Below are 21714 nucleotides of genomic sequence, written 5' to 3'. Positions count from 1 at the left end.
ACATATTAATATAAAATGAAATTATTATTATTATTATCTTCATTATGTTACATCGAATTAAATTCATATTTTCATTATTAATATAAAATAAGATTATTAATATTACTATTATCAAAATTTATATTTTAATATATATTAATATAAAAAAATTATTAGTATTATTATTGTATTAAACTATTATTAATAAAAAAATTACTAATATTATTGTTCTAATTATTATTATAATTATTTTTAATATTATTATTACATGCAATTATTAAATTAATATTTTCATTTTATAAAGTATCCATATAAAATAGAATTATTAGTATTATAATTATAAAAAAATTATTAAAATTACGAAAATTATTGTGATTGTTATGATTATATTATTATTATGGATAGTTACTAACAAATATTTTCGATGAATTTTGGTTGATGTTCAATGGTCAATGGATATTACAGACGAATTTTTGGTTGTACACATTCGTGGATAAAATCAAATTATTGACAAATAGTATCTACTGATAATTTTCCGTTGATAATTCTAAAATTTCTTGTAGTAATCCCACCAGCCTTAAACATCTAGCTTCTCCAACATCTCCTTAAGTTCTTCCAAGAACTCTATAAGAAACCTATCCTAGATTCTTTCTTACCTTACAAGAAACTTCAATTTAACTAACTATATTGTTAAACATGCATAATACAATTTCCAGGTTAACTTATAATCTAAATCAGCTATCATAAGATTCTATTCAAACACAAATAGTTTTCCCTACTTGAAATTCTTTATTTCCGCGTAAATTTCAGTTTGAGCACGGAAACCACTCCAAAATCTAAGAACCTAAATCATGTTATCCAAACATCACCAAATTTTAGAATGTGATAAAACAAGTTAAAAGAAACATTTTTCTCAATTGTTCCATCAAAATTGATGGCTAAATCCTATTAAAATATACATAATAAGATATTTTTATAGTAAAAATGAATATGTCTCTATTTGAAAACACTATAAGAAAATCATGAAATAAAAACTAATTTTTAGGGACCAAAATAATTAGTTGCAATAGTAACTAGATTAAAACCATTTTAGAAACTAAAAAAAAATTGGTTTGTAAATTAGTTTATATTATTGTTAAATAGTTTCTAAATTGGTATCTAATTAGCAAGGTTTTAACTACCAATTATTTAGTTTCTAAATTTAGTAGAAAAATTAATTAATTAGTAATAATAATAATTTCATTTCTAATAAAAATTACTCTAATTTAAAGTAAAAGAAGAAAAAAGTATGCTCATGAGAGGTCAAATATGTTGTTCTTCTTTGATAAAGTCAACTATTTAAACTTTAGCGTTTACATGGCTGCTTGGATGCAATGACTCACCGTTCGTCGTATAGCGCGTTTATGTACTATTACTTCTTCGATAACATTCTTGAATCAAATACAATTCTTACCCCAATACTTATATACATGATCATACTTATAATATTCTTTTAGCCTTTTTCTATTAAAAAGTAGGTAAGTAATCATAATTACTTAACTTTGTTTGCTTATACTTTAATAAAATATCAAATATTTTATCAACCTTACTAATATCGAAACTATAAATTTGATTAAATTTTATTCTTTATATATTAGGGTTGTAACGATGCACACATTTCCATGATAAAACATCACCATCTCACACTACACAATTTTCTATCTACAGTGATATTTTTTATAGTTACATTTATTTAAAATGTTACAATATATCAATTTTAATTACTATTAGTAAATAAACCTTTTTACATAAATATTACTATAAATAAAATAAACATAAATTTTAATTGTTATAGCAAATTTTTTTTTATATAAATGCCACTGTAGACAAAATAAACAGTAACACTTTTTAAATAAATATTATAATTTATAAATTTAAACTAGTATATTCTTTAACTTAACAAAATTCTTAAATATTATACATAACTTAAATTTAGAAAAAATATTTTTTCAATTTCAATTCACAGTCTCAAACTTTCCTTTCTCAATTTCAATTTTATTTTTCGAAGTCAATCCCTCACTCTATGTTCCGCTTTCACTCTCGTTGTTCCGCTTGTCGTTCTTCTTCCTCAGATTTCTCTCGTTGTTTCGTTTGTCGTTCCTTTTTCTCATATTTCATTCTTTTTTTCGTGCTTCATCTACGTTTACTCGATCAAACGACTACTATTACGTGTGTTATCTCACATTATTACTAGTATGTGCGTTGTCTCATTCTCTCATTCAGACGGAAGTAAGATTTTTTCGCTCTTTCATAAGTTATTGTTCTAACGCATGCTTCAATTTGTTCTTGTTTTTATTTTTACTTTGTTTTTATTTTTTATATTATTTTTTTAGTTGATGATTATTACTGTTTTGTTTTTTATGATTAATTTGTGTTTGATTTCAATAATAAAATGTTGATAATTAGTGATTCTCTGTTGATTTGGTAGACGTGGTGGTTATGATTTGATAGTATTATAATAATATTAATTATTTTTATAGATGTTTACTTTAGGAACTGGAGATTTAAAACAACTTATTTCTATCATATCACCAGATCTTGTTATATACGTCTCTTAGCTTAGAAAACTGATGAAGTCTGTCTCTGCCACTGCTTCACTTTCTGTTCTTTGGTTTTTCTACTCCATGATACCAGTACTTTTTAAGTCTGTGTTTCTTTCTTCTTTATCAAACACATCCCTAGTGAGTTATTTTTTACTTGTATTTAAAAATAAAAATGAATAATATTAAAAAAAGTAATGGCAGAGAAAGTAGATATTACAAGAATACTAAAATATCTATTCAATAATATGAATAAGTCGACTTAACACTATCTGTGTTTGTGTGTTACCAACCAAACCAAATATTGTTACATGCAATTAAATAGTCAGCAGATGAAGTTTTTATGCCACAGTTGGAAAGTTTTAGAACTTTTAAATTCCAACCATTTTTGTCTTTTTCAGAAGCTTCTGATTCTGTAGCTTTTGCAGCAATTTTTTTATAGAAGCAGGAGAACATCTTCCATATAGACCTTGCTTTTAGAATAATTTAAACTTTTAGACTTTCAAAGCTGCAAGTTTTTCTTATTCAGCTTTTCCTTGTCAAACGTTTCATTAAAGTTCATAAAAGCAGCAATTTATACTCACAAGTTCTTAGGATTGTTAGTATGCTGTTTTTATTTATTTTATCAAAATGGTGTAAAAAATAAAAGTAATATTTAAAAATTAAAAAAATAAATAAGTTGTTTTTTGAAAACACAACTTTAAAATAAAAATTTACTATTTAAATACATTTTAGAGTAATAAATATAAAATAATGTTTTGAAATTATAATTTATAATTATTTTATTTATGTTTATCGAAATTGTAATTAGTATATGACTTCTTCTTTAAATTTATCTACCCTCTTTTATATTTTTACATTTTATTTTTTTACAAATTACAATTTGAATTTATCACTAGTATAGAACAATTTATTAACAACGTTAAAAAGTCATATAAAGACGGTTATCGAACCGTTGTTATTATAGGTGTCGTTATAAATCAGTTGTTTATAATGATAATTCTAGAGCTGTCATTATAAAACTATATTAATGACACATGAAAAAATTGTCGTTATTGTGCTAAATAAATGAAAATATACATATTATATTTATAACGACGGTTTTAGATTGAAATTATTGTTATAACTATATTTAATATATATATATATATATATTATTACATAAAATACTCTAATCTTGCATAAAATATCAAATTTTCAGAACAATAATGCATGTAATATCATAATTTAAATATGAATGTCTACATATAATAAATTAGTACACAAAAAGTTCTACAAATATATGAAAAAGTTTTATGCAATTCTAAATCCTAAATTTTAAAGTATTTTTTTATTGAGGTATTACCTGATCCCAAACTCTATGAATTCCATTGCGTATAGTAATCGTACTTATAGTAAACCAACCTCTATTAAATGAATGAATTAGACACATTAAAATGAGTGAACAAATATACTTTAAATACCTTAAGGTGCATCAAAGTGAGTTTGTTTTACATTTGCACTCCCACTAAACAAACACTGGAATAATAAAATTTCATGTTAGAACACATAACATTATGTAATGTAATGTACGAGTAATAATTTTTTAAATGTAATATAATCATAATGATTTGATAAATATCTAATTTATACTAAGAAACACGATGCAAAATTTCAGAATTTTCTTTCAAGTGAAAGTATGGGAACTAAAACCTTAAAATACCTAAATAATACTTAAAAATAAAAAAAAATAATAGCAAATAGTGGATTTTTGAAATTTTGGTCGATCCTAATCCCTAATGTCATCTGATAAAGATAATGAAGGACTACCATCACTCTTAATAAAAGCAAGAAGATCATATTTCTTAGAGAAATGAGAAGTAAGAAAACTCTGCTGAACTCAACCCCAAATACGTAAAACATTAGAACACCCAAAAAATAAGTGTTAAATAGATTCTTTCTGCCTTTCATAAAGCGTACACATAGAACATATATGCAAGCCTCTATGTTGAATATGCTGATATGTAGGAAGCCGCTCATGAAAAGCTTTCTAGAGTACTAGAGTTTTGGAAGGCGAAATATATGAAGACCACATGAATTTACCCCAACCATAGGGAACTTTTTTATCCAAGAAACAATTCCTAGTCGATTTAAGAGTGAACCGACCAGACTCATCTAGAATCCAATTAGGAATATCCTGTTCCTACCTAACCATGATATGTTTAAAACAGTGAGGCCTTTGCTGTAAAGACAAAGGAATATTCCAATCACAACTAGTCCAAAATTGGGAAATTGTATCCAAAATGCTAGCACCATCAAATAACCTAACAATATTTGCTAAAGAAGTAGTAGAACACCATTTATCATTCCAGAAACTAATGAAATTACCTGTACCAACAATCCAATAAGTAAATTCAAGAATAGTGTCATAAAAGTGCTTAATTCCAGGCCAAATAGATGACGATCTATAAACAATTCTAAGCTTGTATTTTGATTTAAGAACTCTGGCTTGCAAAAAAAAAAAACCAAGGTTTGTTGCTATAAGCAAAATTCCAAGCCGGCTTAAGAAGATACACATTATTTTTATGATGAAGGTTAATAATCTTCAAACCTCCATTCTCAAGAGGAGAACAAATCGTAGCCCAATTAACTGTGACTATGCCTTTTTTTCAGAATATCACCAGTCCAAATAAAATTTCTACACCACTGCTCAACTTGCTTAAGAATCGAAACATACCATTTATACATATGAAAGCTATAAGCTAGAAAATCAATAATCACCGTATTAACCAATTGAATTCGACCCATCATGTTAAGAGATTTACTTTTCCAATATGCTAGCTTCAATTTGTCTTTATCTGCCAAAGGTTGAAGAAATCAACACTTTGGAACACCAACAACGATAGGCACCCCTAAGTAATTAAAAGGTAAACAACCATGACTACAAGAAAGAAGACGTTGAATTTTGGTAACAAATCTTGAAAAATTATCCATGGTGAAAAAACTACTCTTAGAATTATTAAGATATTGACCCGAAAAATCACCATATGTTTTAACAAAAATACTCAAATTTGTAAAAGACTTATTATTAGTCCTACAGAAAACAAATGTCATCAACATATAAAATATGAAAGGGAGTGAGATAACCTTGCGGGCTAGCCATATGTAGAAACTTCTTATCATTCATAAGCTTAGAGATACCTCTACTTAGAACTTCCTCTGCATGACAGAAAAGTAAAGGAGATAATGGATCACCTTGTCTGACGCCTCTACTACAAGGAAAAAATCTCACCAAACTACCATTTATCCTGATAGAAAGCATAACTGAACGAAAGATTGTACTAATCCAACCAACAAATGAGGGATGAAAACCAAAACGTGTCAAAACTAACAATAAAAACCTCCCCTATTTTTTAGAAAGCATGTTAATAGCAGCCACAATTGCAAGCCTATCCGCTAGTATTTTGGAAATAATCTTAAAATTGAAATTAGTGACAACAATTGACCTGTAATCTTTAATGGAATTAGTATACTGAAACTTAGGAATAAGAGATACCACATTACTATTCATTCTAGGAAGAACTCAGTTTTGTTTAAAAAACTGTTGAACAACTTTACAAACATTCGTCCCAATAATATCCCAACAAGATTGAAAGAAAACATCACCAAAATTGTCCGGACTAAAAACACTATTACCAAACTAAAAACTGTATTTTTAATTTCCAAAGAATCCGAACATTTAATTAACATAGTATTTTTTTTCAAAGAAAGCCATTTCAAGAATATAAAGACCAATAAATTTTTCCATATTACCTATATCCTAAATATATATATTGAGATAGGTAAATTACATGAAAAATCTTTGAAAGTTGATTCCATAGTAATTTTTAATTAGTTAACCACTATTAAATAATATTATATTAAAATTGCACGCTTATACTATATATATATATATGTATATTTTAATCTAAACTAGATATCTTTGTCACGAAGTGGTTAGCAATGGTGGAGTAAACGAAACCCCACTTGGGCTGCTGTGTGTACGTGGGAAGATTGTGGAATATAACAATTTTTTTGTCAATGTATAAGACACTTGTCATTATCACGAAAGTGATGAAATTTCATATATAACAATTTTTTTTTTTTTAAATTGAAAGTATAACAAGGCTGGTGTTCATCTTATCACTCATCAATTTATATATGTCAATTTGGTTGTTAATTTGTGTTGACTATTGAATATTTACAACTTACTCCAAATATAATATATACACACATACGTCATGTTACTATTCAAAGAGTACTTTTAAAGTTCTTACTCATACCCATCTAACAATTTTTAAGACTGATTTATCTTGAATAAAAAATAAAGAACAATTTTCTAAAAGGATTAGATAGGTTTTTCATTCGAAATTAGTTTTCACTCTTTTGAACATCTTAAATACTCTTTTGAACATCTTAAATACTTGTAGTAAAAAAATTATTAGAATAAAATTTTCAATATAAACTAGATGTTAAAATATTTTATACTAATCATCAATGTAGATGTTATAATATTATAATATAGTACACTGAAAATTTATTTATTTATATAAAAAATAACCTAATTTAATATTTTCTTTATTATAAATAATCAGATGGTCTAAAGTTTGAATTATGCATAAAAAAAAATCAATTTTGTATTAGAAGGACAAAAATATATTTAATCCTCTCTAAAATTACTCTTAAAAATAATTTCACTTCTCTTTCTCTAAATATATATATATATATTTATTTATTTTGGACTTAGTTTCTAACAAGTGGGAGGATATAAAAGGTGGGCAACCTTATCCTTATCCGAAACATATAATTAAATGGAAGAAAATTTGTGCCCTTTTGTTGTAGCTTTTGATGAGATTGAAGGGTCATTGTACGAGAGTAATTATCTCTATATATACAAGTATAGGTAGAGAGAGGGGACACAAAAGTGTGTGTTGAAAACTTCTCACAATTATTGTTGGTTTTCACTATTTCTACATTTTAGTCTTGTGTTTTAAGTTTTTTAGGTTAGATATAAATATATATTGGTGGCATAAGTTAATTTTTGGTTGAATAGGACATCTTGTTCCGGCAAGTTAATGAGAAAGGGATCTATGACCTAGAACAATGATGGAGTTTACCAAAGAGGTAATTCATTATAGAGAAAGCGACTTTTGTTATGAATCACCTTCATTTGGAGTGTGGAAAAGGAAACATAAAGATACATGAGGTTCTCAATGACCCAAGTGTTGGGTACCTTGCAACTTGCAAAGGCACAAATATGCAAATAACCTAAACAACAACAAAAATGAAAACATTATTTCATTAGGTTTTAGTTAGGTTACTCCATTAAATAAGCTAGTTGAGTATTTAGATCATATGGAGCAAACAAATTTATTATTTAATTTCGTGACATGCAGTTGTTAGAGATCTCACATCGATTAGAGATGATGACATTTCATTGTATATAAGTAGGTGCAAACTTCAACCTTATGAGCCGATTTTATAGAATTGAGTTAGACTTAAAGTTCACTTTGTAATAGCAACTTCTTCTAAAAAAGTTTAAAACTATTTATCTTAATCTAATATTTTCATTGGTGTGATCTATTTTCAACTTTCACTTTTGATAGTTAAGATTTAACCATACAGTTCATTTTTATAATATCTTGAATCTTAATTGTTTTTTATTATAATAAATAATATTAAGTTTTGATGCTTAAATAATTTTATTTAAATGTATGATTAAATATCAAATTATTCACCATTTAGACAACTATATATACTTCAACAAAATTATCCCAAAATTTTAAAACTTATTTTTACAATAATAAAGTATTTTGAGTTAGATAATTTAATACTTTGAGAATGAGTTAACAATCGTTAGGATCTTTACGAAGAGTTGAACCTAACTTAGTAGATTAAAGGTATCATATAAATTCAAGAAATTAAATAAATGAAGATTCATATGAAAAAAAATATGTAAAGAGTTATAGTCTCAACCGAGTAAATTATATAAATCTAACTTAACTAATTATTTAAAAAAGAGTTTAATATTATCAAATCAGTCAAAGAATCATCAGATAGAATATAATTCAAAAGATTCACTTACTACGATTCTAACAAAATTTATTGTTCATGACAAACATACACTACAAGAAAATAATGAAATAGAAATCAATTTTTAGAGACCAAAATAATTAGTTGCAATGGTAACTAAATTAGAGACCATTTTAGAAACTAAAAAACAAATTAGTTTCTAAATTAGTTTCTATTATTGTTAAATAGTTTTTAAATTGATATCTAATTATCAACCAAGGTTTTAACCACTAATTATTTAATTTCTAAATTTGGTAGCAAAAACATTGGTTGTTAATTATATACCAATTTAGAAACTATTTAACAATAATAGAAAATATTAGAAACTAATTTAGAAACCAAAACCTTTTTTAATTTATAAAATGGTATCTAATTTAGTTACTATTGCAACTAAATATTTTAGTATCTAAAAATTGGTTTATATTTCATAATTTTCTTGTAGTAATAATTCCTTTTATTTCCTTAAAAACTCTTCATGATAATAACATATGAAAATACACTCTCAATTCAATTGCTAAGATTAAAAAAATAGAATTCAAATATAGAGAGAAGTAATAAATACTAATTACATCTCAAAGTATATATAAAAAAAGTATCATCTCCATGATATGCATAAGGAGAGGAGGAGGCAAGGCCAGAGGCACTAAATGTATGAAATGAGAGATGCAAGAGTAAAGATGGATCTCAAAAAGAGTATATACTACCTCAAAATGAAAGTATTTTGTGAGTTATTTTGAGTCACATGTTTTTCGTAATTTTATAGCATTTAATTTTTCAATCATTTATTCAGTTTTATAAATAATATACGTATTCTTCTCAAATATATTTTTTTAATTTAATTGAAAAAAATTAGTTTCTCAACCTTCTAGAACTATTCTTCTACCTTATCTATATATTTGATGTTTTAAACTATTTATCTCTTTTTAAATTTACCTGGTCAGACAAAGAAAATGATACTAACATATGAAAATACACTCTCAATGGAGTTTATGCTATGGGTGTTTCATTTTTACCCTATCAATTTTCAAAAATACTATTCTACCATTTTTTAAAATAATTTTTGGATTATTTTATCTGAAAATTTTCAAAATACTCCTTTTGACATAATGTATTTTGGAAAACGTTTTCTGGAAAGGAACATAATTTTTTTTTTAAAATTCAAAATAAAATTTTTAGAATGTATATAATATATTTTCCATAATAATTTTTTTAGAGTGTATTTCGAAAAGAGTTTTCCAAAATAAAAACGAATTAAATAAGATATTTTAATTATCTTATCTATTTAATTGGTTGCAAGAAGAACTTTGATTGATGTAGAAAGAAACATCCTTATCCTATTATACAAATCTTAAAGATTCCACCTAGGGCCCATCAAAGAAAAAAAAGCGTAGTTTCTTTCTGTACCCCTATATTTTTCTTCATGCACCCCATAGTGTTATGCAAGGACCAAAGTATCCTTATTATTTTTTAAAAGCCCTAAAATGCACTTGAACTGTATTTATTTTTTTCATATGGATTATGGAATCTGGAAAATTTTTGAATTGACATTTCCGGTAAAATTTCGGATTCACCAATCCATAATTCAAAATATACATTTCACATTCAAAAATCCATCATTAAAAAAAGCATTCCGGATCCACCAATCCGTAATAGAAATATGCATTCCGGATTCAGAAATCCGTAATTAAAAAAAAAAACATTCCAGATCCATGAATCTGTAACAAAATTTAGTTCTGGATTGATGAATCCGTAACACACTCCTAGATCCCTATTTTCGGTAACTATGGTGTCCTTTTTCAAATAAAAGATTAAGGTGAGTTTCAAGATTTAGAAAATTGTGAGGGTACTGAAAGAAATATATAGGGGTGCAGAAAGAAGAAGCCTATAACTTGTATGTATGGGTCCCCTATTTAGGCGGGTCCGCATACTAGAGTAATTTCTTGAGAAAAATTAATTAAAACTAAAACTTAATTTTTAATTATTAAAATAAAAATTTACAGACTGATTTGTTAAATATATTTATTGGTTTACCATAAAAATGAAAATATAAGTAAATCTGTTTAGTATATATATATATATATATATTTTATATTGAGAATAAATAAAATTAGCTAAAAGAATTCAAATATTAAATATAACATTAATTGATTTCTTTAACTTAAAAATATATATTGAATGAATTAAATGAATTTATTGACCAACTACATGCTACGAAGCTCAATGATGATTGTTGGACTTGATGTGTAATAATAAATTGGACACTTCAAACAGGATCAAATAGTTAATAAATTTATACATAAATATTGAAGCAATTACATAAAAAAATTATACTTATTTATACGAGTTTCACAAAAAATTCTAAAACATTATTTATTGTAGTCATAATTAAAGAATTTTTTTTATCTTAAAATTTATTAAAATCTTTATTACTGAAAATCAATTTACAATTGAATAAACAGTAATTGTAAAAAAAAAAATGTATTATTCAATTTTATTTGTTTTAAACTTATTTTTCATCTTAGAATCGTTAAAAGTACTTAACAGTGTAGTTTAAGAAAAATAAATAAAAATAATTATACTTTATTTTGTAAATTTTTATTTGATTTTTTAATTTTAAATTAAATTGATTATGTCTTTTAATATTTTTTTAATTGTCTCTTTATATTTAAAAAAGTGTTTTTATATTTTAGTTATTTAAAGCGTATTAATATAAATATATTTTGAAAAGCTCTGCAAAAATGTATGACGACATGAAAATTAGAATAAAGTAGTTGAGCTTTTGAAAAGTTCTAAAGTGGAATGTGTGGTGAAGTGAAAACTAGGTTAAAGTAGTTGAACTTTCTGTGTAAGGTAGGTTACTTGTGCAGATACGTATTTAGGTTTAGTAACTTTCGTATAGTTTTATGATATTTTTATCTGCCTATTGTGACTTAAAAGACTCTACAGTGAAGTTGTGACTGTCTAAAGTATGTGAAAGGTTTTTGTGTACGGTGCGATCGTGAAATGTATCTTAAAATAATCGTTTTGAAAAGTTATGCAGTGGAGTACGGTGATGTGCAAGCTAGGTTAAAATAATTGAGCTTTTGTCCATCGTGCAATATAGTGCAGTGCAGTGTGAAACCTAAGTTAAAGTAGGTTGAACGTAATTTGTTTCTTTGTGTGGATACGTATTTAGGTTTATTAACTTTCGTCTAGTTTTAGTATTTTTTTTCTACCTGCCTATTGTGACTTAAAGAGCTCTACATTGAAATTGCAACTGTGTAAAGTAGGTGAAAAGTTTTTGTGTAAGGTAAATGAAAGTGTTTATGTGCATATGTAGTTAAATTTATTATTTTTGACCCATTTTTTAGGTTTTTTTGTCTCGATAACAATGTATGTTGTGAGTGAAAAGACTTTTAATACGGTGTACGATTTTTGTGTAAAGTAGGTGAAAGTCATCGAAGTTTCTGTGTAGTGAAAGTATACTACGGTCATGAAAGTTGCGAAAGTGTACAGTGGTCGAGAAAGCTGCGAAAGTGTACGGTGGTCGTGAAAGCTGCGAAAATGGACGGTGGTCGTGAAAGGTAAGTAAAAATAATAGTTTGTGAAAAGTTATGAGGTGAAGTAGAGCGCACTGGAAGCTAGGTTAAAATAATCAAACTTTTGAAAAAGCTCTACAGTAGAGTAAGTGTGGGACATCGTAGAAACTAGGTTACAGTAATAAAGCTCTTGAAAAGTACTACAGTGCAGTCACTACAGTGTAGTATAGAGCAGTGCATTATTGAACCTAGATTAAAGTAGTTGAATGTGTTGTAAAACAGAATCAGGTATTGCAAATAAAAATAGAGCATGAGAGAAAACCCTAAAATCAAACATATCTAATGGTGTAGAGATATTTTGCGAAATCCAAAACTGAAATGTTATCGTTGCATGCTCACTTTCTGTGTTTCCCCTAAACGCCTGGTCTTTCAGAAATTCTAAAGCACGTTGTTGTAGTTGACAAGTTGAATAGTTCAAAGCTGTTTCTGAAGATGCAAATCAGTTGCGAAATTGGTTGGTTCCTCTCCCTATATAAAGAGAGCTCCCCCACTTTAGAAACGCATCTCACTGATTCACCTTCTTCATCTCCTTCACCCAACACCACCGTGAAACCCTTCCTTTTCTTCTCCATTCTTCACCTTTCTTTTTCTTTCTTTCTCTTCATTATTTTTATTTTTATTATATTTATGGGTTCCATTGGGTATTACTCTTTTAAGAGTATATTGCTAGTTCTGATCCTCGGAAATTACTGGGAAGTTCCTATTGTATCATGGGGGACTTGCGCAATATACCGCGGATAAGTCCTTACGGACAGTGATTACTCACACCTTAGGAAACCATTATTTTTGTTCGTTTTAAAGCCTAATTTACTACAATCGTAAGGACTTATGGCTGGAAATACGGACAACAACGACTATCCTCCTAAGGAAAATTTAGCCGAAGGGGAAGATACTATTGTGGCAGTCGTTTCACAAGTAAACCTTGTGACAAATGTGAGCAAATGGGTGGTAGAGTCTAGGGCTACCAGACACATCTGTGCAAACAGAAATGGGTTTACCTCCTACACAAGTGTGGGGGAATGGAGAAGAACAAGTATATCTCGGTGACTCCAGGACAATTCCTGTCCTAGGAAAAGGAAAAGTTCTTCTGAAGCTCACATTTGGTAAAACTCTGGCTTTGAATGATGTGCTAAATGTGCCATCAATTAGAGTTAATTTGGTCTTTGTGGCATTGCTAAGCAAAGTTGGGGTTTAAGTGTAATTTGAATATGACAAGATTGTTATGACAAAAAATAATGTTTTTGTGGGAAAGGAATATTGTGATCAAGGCCTCTTTGTATTAAACATTTATGAAATTATGAATGAATCTAAATCTTCTAATTTTAGGATTTTTTTCTATCTACCTATTGGTACTTAAAAGGCTCTACAACGAAGTTGCGACTGTGTAAAATAGGTAAAAAAAAATTGTGTACGACGATCGTGAAATGCATGTTAACATAATCACTTGTGAAAAGTTCTGCAGTAGAGTACGGTGTTGTGGAAGCTAGGTTCAAATAATCAAGCTTTTGAAAAGCTATGTAGTAGAGGAAGTGTGTGACGACATGAAAATTAGGTTAAAGTAATAAAGATTTTGAAAAACTCTATAGTACAGTGTAGTGTAGTGCAATATGGAACCTAGGTTAGAGTAGTTGAACGTAGTTTGCTTGCTTGTGTGGATACGTATTTAGGTTTATTAAATTTCGTATAGTTTTAGTATATTTTTTTTTACCTGCCTTTTGTGACTTAAAATGCTTTTGCAGTAAAGTTGCGACTGTGTAAAGTAGGTGAAAAGTTTTTGTGTAAGTAGGTGAAAGTGTTTTTGTGCATAAGTAATTAGATTTATTATTTTTGACTCATTTTTTAGGGTTTTTGTCTCGATACCTCTGTATGTTGTGACTTGAAAGACTTTTAATACTGTGTACCGTTTTTGTGTAAAGTAGCTGAATCGAAGTTTTTGTGTAGCGAGAGTGTACAACGATCGTGAAAGTTGTAAAAGTGTACGACGATAGTGAAAGTTATGAAAGTGTACGGTGGTCATGAAAGCTGCGAAAGTGTATGGCGGTCGTGAAATGTACGTTAAACTAATTGTTTGTAAAAAGTTTTGGAGGGGAGTAGGGCACACTGGAAGCTAGGTTAAAATAATCAGGTTTTTGAAAAACTCTGCAGTAGAGGGAGTGTGTGACAATGTAGAAACAAGGTTAAAGTAATAAAGTTATTGAAAAGTACTAAAGTGCAGTCAGGACAGTGTAATATAATGCAGTGCAGTGTAGAACCTAGGTTAAAGTAGTTGAACAATGTAGGTTGCATGTGTGGATATGTATTTACGTTTGTTAAATTTCTTCTAGTTTTAGGATTTTTTTTCTATCTACCCATTGTAACTTAAAAGGCTCTACAATGAAGTTGCGACTGTGTAAAATAGGTAAATTTTTTTGTGTACGACGAGGCGATCGTGAAAAAAAGATGAGAAAGAAATATTTTATAAAAATATTTTTGAGAATAAATTCAAAAAAAATGTTGTAACTCACCTCCCTTACTTTCTTCCGAATAGATTTTCACCCAGTTTTTTGTTTGGATAAATGTGTGTTCAGAGTGTTTGTTTATGGAAAACATTGTAGAGAGTGTACGATGTATGACGGTCGTGAAAGCTACGAAAATATACAGTGTACGGTGGGTGTGAAAGCTGCGAAAGTGTACGGTGTACGACGGTCATGAAAGATACGTATTTGTGAAAAGTTATGGAGTGAAGTAGGTGCACTGGAAATTAGGTTAAAATAATCAAACTTTTGAAAAGTTCTGCAATAGTGGGAGTGTGTGCTAGTGCAGTCAGTACAGTGTAGTGCAGTGCAATGCAGTGTTGAACCTAGGTTAAAGTAGTTGAACGTGTAGGTTGCATGTGTGGATACGTATTTAGGTTTATTAAATTTCTTCTAGTTTTAAGATTTTTTTTTCTATCTATCTGCAATGTAGTACAATGTTGTGGAAGCTAGGTTAAAATAATCAAGCTTTTGAAAAGCTATGCAGTAGAGGGAGTGTGTGGCGACATGAAAATTAGGTTAAAGTAATAATGTTTTTGAAAAATTCTACAGTGCAATATAGTTTTGTGTAGTGCAGTATGGAACCTAAGTTAGAGTAGTTGAACATAGTTTACTTGCTTGTGTGGATACCTAGTTTTAGTATTTTTTTTACCTGCCTATTGTGACTTAAAAGGCTTTATAGTGAAGTTGCGACTGTGTAAAGTAAGTCAAATTTTTGTGTGTAAGGTAGGTGAAAGTTTTTCTGTGCATATGTAGTTAAATTTATTATTTTTGACTCATTTTTAGAGTTTTTGTCTTGTTAATTTTGTATGTTGTGAATTAAAAAACTTTTAATACAGTGTACCATTTTTATGTAAAGTAGGTGAAAGTCATCAAAGTTAGCAAAAGTGTAAGACGGTCAAAGCTATGAATGTACGATGATCGTGAAAGCTATAAAAATTTACGACGATCGTGAAAACTGCGAAAGTGTACGACGGTCGTGAAAGGTACACGTTAAAATAATTGTCTGTGAAAAGTTATGGAGTGGAGTAGGGCACACTGGAAGTTAGGTTGAAATAATCAAGTTTTGAAAAGCTCTGCAATAGATGGAGTGTGTGGCAGTGTAGAAACTAAGTTAAAGTAATAAGGCTATAGAAAAACACTACAGTGTAGTATAATGTAATGCAGTGTAACACAGTATAATGCAGTGTTAAACCTATGTTAAAGTAATTGGTTGAATGTAGGTTGCGTGTGTGGATACGTATTTGTATTTAGGTTTATTAAATTTCTTCTAATTTTAAGATTTTTTTTTATCTACCTATTGTAACTTAAAAGGCTCTACAATGAAGTTGCGACTGTGTAAAGTAGGTGAAAATTTTGTGTACAACGATCGTGAAATACATGTTAAAATAATCGTTTGTGAAAAGTTCTGCAGTGGAGTACGGTGTTGTGAAACCTAGGTTAAAATAATCGAGCTTTTGAAAAGTTATGTAGTAGAGGGAGTGTGTGACGACATGAAAATTAAGTTAATGTAATAAAACTTTTGAAAAACTCTACAGTACAGTGTAGTATGGAACTTAGGTTAGAGTAGTTGAAACGTATTTTGCTTACTTGTGTGGATACATATTTAGGTTTATTAACTTTCATCTAGTTTTAATATTTTTTTGACCTGCCTATTGTGACTTAAAAGACTTTACAGTAAAGTTGCGATTGTGTAAAGTATGTGAAATTTTTTTGTGTAAGTAAGTGAAAGTGTTATGTGCATATGTAGTTAAGTTTATTATTTTTGATCCATTTTTTAGGGTTTTTATTTTGATAATTTTGTTTGTTGTAACTGAAAAGACTTTTAATATAGTGTACGTTTTTTTTTGTATAAAATAGGTGAAAGTCATTGAAGTTTCCGTACAAGGTAGGTGAAGGCCATTGCGTATTTGTGTCATCTGCATTTAGGTTTTATAGCATGTAGTTAAAACATTATTAGGGTTTTTAAATGGTTCATGAATGGTTAGACTGTGTTTAGGGTTTATTTGTTTATTTATAGTCATTGTTCGACTTATTTAGATTTTATAGTGTGTAATTAAAGTAAGTGTAGGACTTTTAAGTGTTTATGATTAATTGTACGCAAGTTTTGTTAGTGTGTGATCAAAAGAAGTTTAGAGTTTTTCAATAGTCCTAACGTATGTTTATAATATCATTTTTGAGTGTGTAGATTCAGTGTCGTTAGGCTGTTTCAGTGTTTGTGTTTGGAAATGTGTTTAAATTTTTATTTTGTTTTTAATGTGTTTCACTCTTAAAATGTGTCTCAATATTTACATGTTCGTCCTCGTCTATGAATATTTATTTATTTTATATCTCACAAAGTATGTTTTTAGTTAATTATTTGTATTATGTTTCTCAATTTTTTTATTCCAATAGTTAGTATTTATATGTGTGGAATTCAATGAATTTATAATTTAACTCTATTGAAGCATGCATTTCTTTTTATATATTATATGTATCTAGCAATTAAATTAAATTAAAAAATGTTAAAAAAAATTAACCAAAATATAATACACTAAAAAAAATATCAACATTAAATGATAATAAAGTTTAAATTTTCAATTTTTTACTATAATTTTTGACATAATTATTTTATTTATGAAATGCATATTTTCAATTTTTTCTCATAAATGTTCATTTTATTATTAATTTACATATTTTTAAGAAATCTGAAATTATATTAATTTAATCATTATAAATGATAAACTAATCATTATAAATTTACAAAGTAGTCATTATAAATTATATACAAAATATTAATATAATAATTCATTATTAGTTTTAAAACATTACAAAATTTTAAAAATTGAAGACTTTATTTTTTTAAGTATATTTTGAAGATTATGGATCACTGGAGTATACGACACTGTGAAAGGTAAGTTAAAATAATCGAGCTTTTGAAAAGCTCTGCAGTGAATGACGACCTTGAAACTAGGTTAAAATAATTGAGCTTTTCAAAAATTCTGCAGTGCAGTGTATGACGTCGTGGAAACTAGGTTAAAGTAGTGTGTAAGATAGGTTGCTTGTGTAGATTCATATTTAGGTTTACTAACTTTTGTCTAGTTTTAGGATTTTTTTTTCTACTTTCCTATTGCGACTTAAAAGACTTTACAATGAAGTTGCGACCATGTAAAGTAGGTGAAATGTTTTTGTGTAAGTTATGTGAAAATGTTTGTGTGCATATGTAGTTAGGTTTATTACTTTTGACCCATTTTTTAGGGTTTTTGTTTCGATATTGTTGTGACTGAAAAGACTTTTAATATAATGTACGATTTGTGTGTAAAATAGGTGAAAGTCATTGAAGTTTCTGTATAAGGTAGGTGAAGGTCATTGAGTGTTGGTATCATCTGCATTTAGTTTTATAGCGTGTAATGAAAACATTATTAGGGTTTTTAAATGGTTCCTAAATGGTTAGACTGTGTTTAGGACTTATTTAGATGGTGTAGTGTCTAATTAAAGTAAGTTTAGGATTTTTAAGTGTTTGTGGCTAATTATACGCAAGGTTCGTTAGTGTGTGATTAAAAAGAGTTTATGGTTTTTTATTATTCCTAAGGTGTGTTTATAATTTTTAAGTGTGTAGTGTGTTGTTTGTATGTGCAAATGTGTTTAAATTTTTATCTTTATTTTTAATGTGTTTCACATTTAAAACGTGTCTCAATATTTACAGGTTTGTCATCTTCTACGAATATCAATTTATTTAAGTTTATCACTGTTTATATCTCACAAAATATGATTTTAGTTAATTATTTGTGTGTTTCTCAAATCTTTTATTCAAATAGTCAGTATGGGTAAGGAATTCAATGAATTTATAATTTAATTAAATTGAAACATGTAATATTTTTTAAAAATTATATATATCTAGCAATTAAATTTTAAATTAAAAAATGTTAAAAAAAAATCAATCAAAATATAATACATTAGAAAAAAAAATCAAGATTAAAGGATAATAAAGCTTAAATTTTCAATTTCTTTAGTAAATTTTTTGACATAATTATTTTCTTTATGAAATACATATCTTCAAAATTTTCTCATAAATATTCAGTTTATTATTAATTTACATATTTTTTAAAATCTAAAATTATATGAACTTAATCATTAAAAATTATAAACTAATAATTATAAATTTACAAAGTGGCATTATAAATTATATTTAAAAAATGTTATTATAATAATTCATTATTAGTTTTAAAACATTACAATATTTAACAAATTTTAAAAATTTGAAGACTCTATTTTTTTGTCTATGTATCAATTTTATTTTATTTCCTATAATAATATATTTATTGAAATATAATTATGGGTTAATCTTACATATAATAATTATTTATTTTATAAATTTTAATATTTAAATTAAATTTATTTAATTTAATTTTATTTGTTTTTTAGTCAAGGTGTACTTTGTTTAAAGATATTTAATATAAAATTATATTTTTTATTGAAATGACTACTCGATTTTGTTCAAATAAAATAAAAAAAATCATGGTTTGAGTGAGTAAAATATAAAAAATATAAGTAAAGACAACTGTCATAATTTTTAATTAATTTATAATGTTCATTTTTATTTAGATTTTAAAATAAATATAATATAAAAATATTTACAAAGTTTAATCATTTAACCAAGTTATAAAGTAACTTTAATTATTTTAATTTAACTAATTTTCAATTTTTTAACATTTACAAAACATTTGTTCAACATAATATTTTATTTATTTCAAATCGAGCTAAAATAATCAATACTTGATAATTATATAGTTTTTATTAGTAGGTCGTTTACTACAGTATAATTAAAAAGAAAAACTATCAGAGAAAACGAGTTTTGCATTCTTTTATAAGATCCTTAATTTTCTTTCTTTCACTCAGTATTAATTATTAATTAAACTAATTAACTTATATATCGGTTAATTATATCAAACATTTCCTATTCTAAATACATCTATTATTGGCATTAACCATTACTTTTTTTTATCGTATCAACTCATTTTCTAAATTTATCTATTATTAAAATTAATTATTAATAATAAATAATGAATAATTTATATCCATAAAATTTACTAATATAAACTCTCAATAAAAATATTTTGTAAAAAATATTATTAAACTTGAAAACCCTATTTTAAGATTTTTTTTATAATTAAGTTACTTTCACTTATAAGATTGAGATTCTACAAGTATAGTCATACATGCAAATGTAATATATTCTTTTAATATAAATATTTTATTGAAAATATAAAATCATAAATCCTGTTTGTTAAATAAAAAGTGAAACTCCCACTTTGTTGATTTTCAATAGTTGTTATTCAATAACTTATTATTAACATTTCAGTTAAATTATATATTTGCTTAAAAAAGAACAAAAGTTTACAATAAAAGGAAAACCTGAATAAAAATGTAAAATAAATATGATATTGATGATGTATATTTTTGTTAAATCATTGATATAAGAAAACGTTAAATAAGAAAGAATAAATTAAATTTTAATTTCTCTTTGATCTAGTGATTTGCCATTTTGTTCTTTTCATTTTTTTAAAATATTACATTTTTAAAATCCATAATTTAAATTCAATTTTCAAATTTCCATGTCTTAATTTACTTTTAATTAATTAACATATATGTATGAAAGAATTGGGTATATGAATCAATAAAGGCCACTATTATAATTTGTATGTATGGATCCCCTATTTACCCACATGATAAAGTGGTGAACTTTGGAATTTTCTATATTAAGAATTATACTTTTTTTTTACTAGTTAACTCATACTCAATATTTATACTATCATTTATTTTTATCTCATTTCATTATCTTGATTTAACAATTATTTGGTATTGTACTTTTTTGTACTAGTTAACTCATACTCAATATTTAGAGTATCCTTTATTTTTATCTCATTTCATTATCTTGGTTTAACAATTATTTGGTACAAAATTTATAGATTGCACTTTTGATTTATTCCAAATGAGGTATTTAATTCTAGAGGATTGTGACAAAAATCTTACCATATTTATAACAAATAAGTATATTTAAATTTATTTATTGATATTTGTACTTTGTTGTTTTTAATTAATCTTGAGAGGTAAGTTGTCAAAATCCTATCTATTACTTTACAACTCAGTCTTGAGTGATAAGACTTGTTTAAGGTAAGTCAAAATTATATCTATCACTACACAACCACTAAGTCTTGAGCGATAAGATTTGCTTAGGATAAGTGGGAGTTATACCTATCACAACACAATGGTCTTGTATCGCTTATGAGTTAAGGTCAATGATAATTTAAGTACTTTGTTGATTGAGAACTTGATTTATTGATCGAGATTTTGACGTAGTATGCCTTGGTAGACAAACTAGTGTAAAAATATTGTGCATATTTATTTTTCTTCTTATCTCTTCCACTTTGCATGTTATTTTTGTCTCTACTAATCTAAGATGAATAATCATTATGAAAACTAAGTTTGAAAAATGATTTAAACAAGTAAATCTTTTAAGTTGCGTATGTTGCATTTCATCATACAAAATAATGTTTGTAAAACACTAACAAACACTTGTCATATAAAAATTATCGTTTGAGTAATCATCATAAGACAATATTTACAAACCTTTTTAAACAAATATTAAAACAAAAATCAATTTTCTATTATTATATTTTTTATGATTTCTACGGGTTGTAATTGGTAAAACATGTGGACTATGACTGGTAAAGTGTGTGTCTATGACTAAAGTGTTTATGGTGATTTTTAAGTATGTCTCTCTTTAAGTGTGTAGGCCTTTTGTAGAATTTATTATTGTATACATAAGAGTGTGTCTTTCTATTTAATTTTGTCAACCATTATTTGAGTATAACATATTAGTATTTATATGTGTGTTAGAATTTATAATGTATTTATCTATATAGTTTTGACTATAGAAGTGTAAATTTCTCTTTAATGAAAATGTTCATAATACATTTTGATTTATTTTTAAAT

Source organism: Phaseolus vulgaris, chromosome 1 (genome assembly GCF_000499845.2).
Source record: "Phaseolus vulgaris cultivar G19833 chromosome 1, P. vulgaris v2.0, whole genome shotgun sequence".
In the NCBI taxonomy this organism is placed as follows: Eukaryota; Viridiplantae; Streptophyta; class Magnoliopsida; order Fabales; family Fabaceae; genus Phaseolus; species Phaseolus vulgaris.
Note: the sequence above shows the minus strand (reverse complement) of the source record.